Here is a 6,690-nt window from a genome sequence, read left to right as displayed (position 1 = left end):
ATTGATACATAATTAATTTTTCATAGCAGGATTTTTCTGTTAATTCATGAAGTGATTCTAATTTCTGCAGTCTAAACACAGAAATTCTTTAAAAAAAAAAGTGGGGGAGAATTTGCTTTAGCTGAGACTAAAATATACTATAAAGCTCTGGTCATTAAAATAATGAAGTACCAGGATAGAAATAGAGCAGCATTCTCTATCTGGGGCAATTTTGCCCCTCAGAGACATTTGACAATGCATGGGGACATTTTTGATTGTCATAATTGAGGGATGAATTGTCACTGTCATCTGTGGAGGGCGGGGATGTCATAAAACATTCCCACAATGCACAGGACGCCATCTTCCTCCCACCCCCAACAGTACTCTGGCCCCGAAAATGTCAAAGGTGCCAAGTCTGAGAAACAAAAACAGACAAACAAATAGAACAGAGTAGGGAATGTAGCATAGATCTAGGTATCTATTGAAATATAATTGGATATTAAGGTGTCATTAAAGCTATGGAAAATGATGAATTTTAGATAGTTAGTGAATGATCTGAGGAACAAAGGAAAAGCTCATTCTAATCTCATTTCTCATACCAAGTCTGAGAATGCATGAAAATTAAAAGCATCCCCACAGTACCTAGAAAAGGCAGAATACAAACCTGGGGAAAATATCTGCACTACACATGTCAGAAAAAAACATTACTATCCCTGATATACAAAGAGTTTTTATAAACCAATAAGAAAATGTCAACCCATATAAATAAAACAGGCAAAGCACACAAACAGGATATTCAGAAGTTAAAACATATATAAAATACAATGATCTAAATTATCTATATAGTGCAAAACATATAGAATGTAATGATAAAATAGGATAATGAAAAATGCAAATTCAAATGAGGTATCATTTTGACAAGAAAAAAATACGAAAGCCCTCAGACTCTGAAGGCAGAGTCTTGAGTCCCATCCCAGGAAACGAATCCTGCTGTGCCTTCCCTTACCGTCAGCGATAAGTATTACTAGCAATATAAGCTTTCTCCTCTCCACTCTCATTGGAAAGCTACCAAGGGCACTCACCACAGATGCGGTTACATAACGAGTAGTCTAAATTTATGTTGTCCCAGTGCTGGCTAAACAGCATTCTTTTATAGAGACTGACCTTATTTGACTGTATAAATCTGTACAAATTCAATATTCCTGGTGCAAATCCACCTGAGGCAATATCAGGAAATTTTATTAGCTGTAATGATTTATTCAGGCCTCTAGAGTGCGATTTATTTCCCAGTAGAAAAGTAGTTTGAGTATTTCAGTATTTCATTATTCACTGATTTCCCCTTAAAGTCCATTAAAAATGTTCAAGTAAAAAAAAAAAAATCTCCTACTGGGCTACAAACATCTCTAATGTTTCAGGTAATAGTTGTGAATATTTCTGAGGAAATAATATTTGTACATAACCCTAGTATCTTAAAAGGAGCTATTCTATATTAGGAAAGAAAATTATTTTCCATTTGCTGTCCCTGACTTGCCTGAAATTCATGATTTGGTACAGCCCTTGAATATGACTGTCATTATTTATCATGGCTAAGGAAATTGGGATTCCCAGGCAGCCTGAGGTCAAGCAAAACCCCAACTCCCAGTGCAGATTTGCCCTGTGCTGCCTGCCTCCCTGGAAACCATTTCTGTGACACTGAAGCTGCCCCATGGGCCAGCCCACAGAGGCACTTGGACACCACAGGTGGGCTGCTTGGTCTTGCACCAAAACCTGTCCTCCTGTGGCACATCACAGCTCAGGATAGCCCGACCATGTCACCCTTGCCCAGCTCAGGTGCCTGCCAGCCACAATTGTGGATGGCGGGGGGGAAGATAGTTCCCCTTACTGAGCACAGGGATCCTGCTGAGGCCTGTGGGGTGCGTGGGAAAAAATGACTCAGAACCAAAGTGTTTAGGAAAGGAAAGAAGTTACACGAAGTCATTCTTCAGAAGAAGAATAAATAAAACACCCAATAGGAATTTAATGGGAAAAAAACCCACACAAGATTACGAAGCTCGCATCCGTTAATGGCAAGCCCATTCACAAAACTTGGGACATCTTGAGCCAACAGCTCTGCAAACGTGAAGTAAAGTTATTCTGTGAGGAAACTAACTTATGGGGAGATGCTCAGAATCTTCCTCTGGTTTCTCAGCGTGCTTGGAATGAATTTCCAGGTCTTCACCATGTCTTATAAGGCAAGTCCCTTTGCTCCCTGATATGTCCTCTCACTTTTGGCTTCCGCTCTGGCTCTGATAACACTAGATCCTTTGCTGTCCTTCAAACACGTCATGCAGGCCGCTGCCTCAGGCAAATATTTATTGAATGAATAAACAAGCATGAGTCTAAAAGTCTGACAAACAAGGTCATACAGAAAAAAACCAACAACTCTTCCCATGTCTTCCCCTGTGGCCGCCAGGGAGGTGCGGTGAGGATGTTGCCACAGGTGCTCCGCCGAGCGGTGGAATTCTCCCAGGGCCCTGTGGACACACGTTGTTCCAGCAGAAGCATCACGTCTTACCTCCTGTAGGCCTGGCAGCACCCGGGAGCCTCCGGTGCCAGGGCCTCACAAGGTGACATTGGCAGACAGTGGGCTTCTGTACAGTAACTATTCTGGGCACAGAATTTTCCTCCAGCCCAGCACCCTCGCCCCACCCCCACCCATGCTATTGCTCCCCGCAGACCTCTTTAAAGTTTCCTCTGACCGTTTAGCTGGCTATTTAAGGAGTCTAACATCCTGGCACACTCAGGACTCCCTAGGGCTGGGGTGGGGGGCAGGCAGATCTCAAAGGTCAGTTGCACTTAGATGAAGCTGGTACATCCAAGCATCTGAGAATGGTGGTCACAAGACTCCCCAAATGTCACTAGGTAGCAGAAAAGATCAAAAAGGAAAGAGGTAAAGTTCCTCCGATTCAGTGAAGGTAACTTGGTTGTTGTGAGTTATGAAGAAGAAGAAGGATGAGAAGGAGAAGGAGTGGAGGAAGGAGAAGAAGAAGAGGAAGGAGGAGGAGGAGGGGGAGAAGGATGGGGGATAAGGAGAAGGGGAAGGAGAAGGGGAGGAGGAAGAAAAAGAGGAAAAAGTAATCTAAACTAGCTAATAATTTGTGCCAAACTATTTCTTTTGTCCCCTCCCTAAGATAGCCTTGTGATCAACCTTCGTTTCCCAACCTTGGATCCCCTTTGGAATCACTTGGGGATCCTTGAAGAAAGTATTGCTGTCTGGGACCCACCCCCAGTGAGGCTGGTATAGTTGGCCGGGAGGGCGGTCTGGATGTTGGGCTTTTTAAAGTTCCCCACTTGAGATTCTGGTCTGTACTTTTATATCAGCCATTAAAATGATATGTTATCATCATTTATAATGATTTTGGCGTCATGTTTCATTAAATCACTTATCTCTATTAACAGATAAATTGACAGATACCTTGGGGATCACACAGAACTACAGGGACATATTGGGCCACTTTGCCCAGACATCACTTGGTGTGTTTTACAGAGAGAATGCAGAATATCTGGGAATCCAGCCATTCTTACTAAGGTTGAGTAGAGGACGTTACAGAAGTTTCTTCCTTATTCTTAAACATGTGTCTGTTTGATGGCAGGAGTCAGGGCCAGGGGGTGGCAGGGATTTGCAAGTGATGGGAAAGAATAAAATCTCGGAGAGCAAGCAATTTTTCACTTAAGAAGAGCAGCGGGCTCTCCTCAAAAATTCTTAAATTTTATTGCCAACATTAAAATTTGTATTTATCCAAGAAGTGAGAGGTTCAGGCGATTGCAGAAAATGACCGTATTGCTGAGGTACCTCCATTGAAGCCACGAAACAGATGACATCAGGGCTATTGAAGAGGCTTTTGTCTCCTTCACAGGAACACACTTCCCCTCAGAACTTAAGCTCAGTTCACACAGCGTCCTTGGTGTGCATCCCATGGCCTCAAGACTGTCCCAGTCAAAATGCCACCCCATTTCCAGCGCCGTGTCAGGATCAGACAGCACTTGAAAGCTGACCAACTATGCTTTGCAAATTTGGCCAGGCCTTCCCTGGCATCCCGGTGCCACGCTTGTCAGCCTCTCTGCTGCGAACACAGCTGGTGCTGTCTGTCGTGGTCCCCACACACCTTCTCCGGTTTATCTGACAGCTCATGAGCCACCGGTCCAGCTGGATGGAAGTCATTCCTCCTACCACGCCAGCTTTCAGCCTCACAGGACGAGAGGTCATCACACGCTTCCCTCGCACTCTTCCCTCACTCATCCTTCCAGAGTCACTGGACCCGGAGCTGGTTTTAAGTTTATTGTAGTATTCTGTGCTATGGTATTTGCGCCTGTTGTCATCTCTGATTTTCCATCTCGATGAACGGCTTTTTTTTTTTTTTTAAAGATTTTATTTATTTATTTGACAGAGAGAGATCACAAGTAGACAAAGAGGCAGGCGGAGAGGGAGAGAGGGAAGCAGGCTCCCTACTGAGCAGAGAGCCCGACGCGGGACTCGATCCCAGGACCCTGAGATCATGACCTGAGCCAAAGGCAGTGGCTTTACCCAGTGAGCCACCCAGGTGCCCATCGATGAACAGCTTTTGAGCCATTGATCCTTTTTAGTGAAATTGGTGTCCTAACAAACACAGAAGGAAAGACAAATCATCAAGTTCTGCTGAAAAGTGGGCCCACTGGGGCGCCTGGATGGCTCAGTGGGTTGGGCTGCTGCCTTCGGCTCAGGTCATGATCCCAGGTCCTGGGTTCAAGCCCCACATCGGGCTTTCTGCTCAGCAGGGAGCCTGCTTCCTCCTCTCTCTCTGCCTGCCTCTCTGCCTACTTGTGATTTCTCTCTGTCAAATGAATAAATAAAATCTTAAAAAAAAAAAAAAAAGTGGGCCCACAGAGGATGTGAGACTGAGAAGAATGTTCTCGCAATTGCAATGCTTGCTGAAACCCAGGGACAGGATCTATCCTCCCGGTGCATGCTGCTATTGTTAGGAAGAAAGCAAGATTTTTGTGGAAATAATAGCGAATGTTCCATTTCCTATGTGTCATATTTTGAGAACAAAATCGTTTCAACCTTATTCTTCTGAAACCTCCAAACCACTGCTAACCCCTGGACAGGTCGCCCTCTGAGAAATGTGGGACAAGCTATTAGGACCATGTCCAGATTTCCCCCTTTCAAGCCCTCCTGGCCAGCCTGGGAGCTGGGCACCATCAGTTCTGTAGATGCTCTTGAAGAAGCGAGCACTTCCTCCACCATGAGCCCCAGGAAGTGTTCACGATTTCTCCCTTGTCATCGTCTCTACTCTTAGATCCTCGGGCATGTTAGGAAGTAGATGCAAGCAAATTCTATTTTTCGGTCTACTTAAAGTGCTTGAGAGCTAACAGTCACACCTGGAGCCTGGGATGACAAATTGTTTTTGATTTGTGTGTCAACAGTAATTAACTGGTAGGGACTGCCTGGTGCACTGGGGTGGGAGGGATTTGAGGTCCCATCTGATTGCGGTGGGAAAGGGGCTGGTGATCAATTAGTCATGCGGTAGTGGGCTGGGAGTGAAAAATGACACCACGCTGGCCATGTATTTCCGTTCCTATCTTTAACTTCATTATTTTGACAGCAGAAAACGAAACGCCTTAGGTGTTGATGGTGGAATTTAAGGTGCCAGCCATGAGTTGAAGGAGGGATTGAGGAGGTTAGCCTTTTGATGGAGTCTCCAAAAATCCCAAGGCTTTACCTGCCTTTAGCCTGCTCCACGAAGAATAGTAGGTGAGGTTTTGGGGACAATCAGTGACACAAATCAGGGATTCTCATACTTGTCTGAGCACCTGAAATACCCATGGAAGTTTATAAAAATCAGTTCCTCACTTGAGGACTGTGAGATCATATTCTCAGGGCTCCGTATTTAAAAAAAAAAAAATCCTCTGTTGACTCAGCTGCACACAAATTTGGGAAACAGTGATAAAAATCTGCTAGGGGGAACTGAAGTCTGACATCTTCCCAGCAGGAGGACTAGGAAACTGTTTGTCAAAGCTGCTGCTTGAGGATTTTACACAGCAATGTGAGGGGAGGTAGTGTATTTCTAGACTTTGATGTCTAGATATCTGATTGTCTCTCTTTTGGGGGTATTGGCAGTCATTGGAAATCACTGCCTCGATCCTTTAATTCATTAGGGTTTGAAAATAATAGTATTCTAATTATATCATTCCTTTTACGTATTTCAGGTGTGCTATTTCTGTAAAGAGATCTTTAATTCTTTGTTTCTATTACTTGCCTCTTTAGTAACTGTTAATTATCCCAAGTTACAGTTCATATAGGAAAGGTAAGATAAACGATCGATTTTTCCATTTATATGTCCGTTTTCAAAGTAATGAATTTAGCATCCTCCAAGATAAACAATGAAATTTTTGCCTTGTTTTTTAGTATCATTTTGGGCTCATGGCTAAAACTGTATTAAAGTATTTCAGTGCAGTGACATATACCTACTGTTTACTCATGCTCATCACATCATTCTCTTGGCAACCAGTGGGAACATCTTTAGGTCAATGGCTCCTTAATCTTTTGGACAGGACTCTAGTAACCTCTGACAGTTTCCTTGCTTTTTGGTCTGACAAGAGGTTCCAGCTTCCTATTTTACCTAGAATCAACCATTGCTCCAAGGAGCCTTGTTTCTTTTTGGTTGCAAATGGCATCATGACGTCACAGTCTGG

The sequence above is a fragment of the Lutra lutra genome, chromosome 14 (assembly GCF_902655055.1).
Source record: "Lutra lutra chromosome 14, mLutLut1.2, whole genome shotgun sequence".
Lineage (NCBI taxonomy): Eukaryota > Metazoa > Chordata > Mammalia > Carnivora > Mustelidae > Lutra > Lutra lutra.
This window is presented reverse-complemented; position numbering follows the sequence as displayed.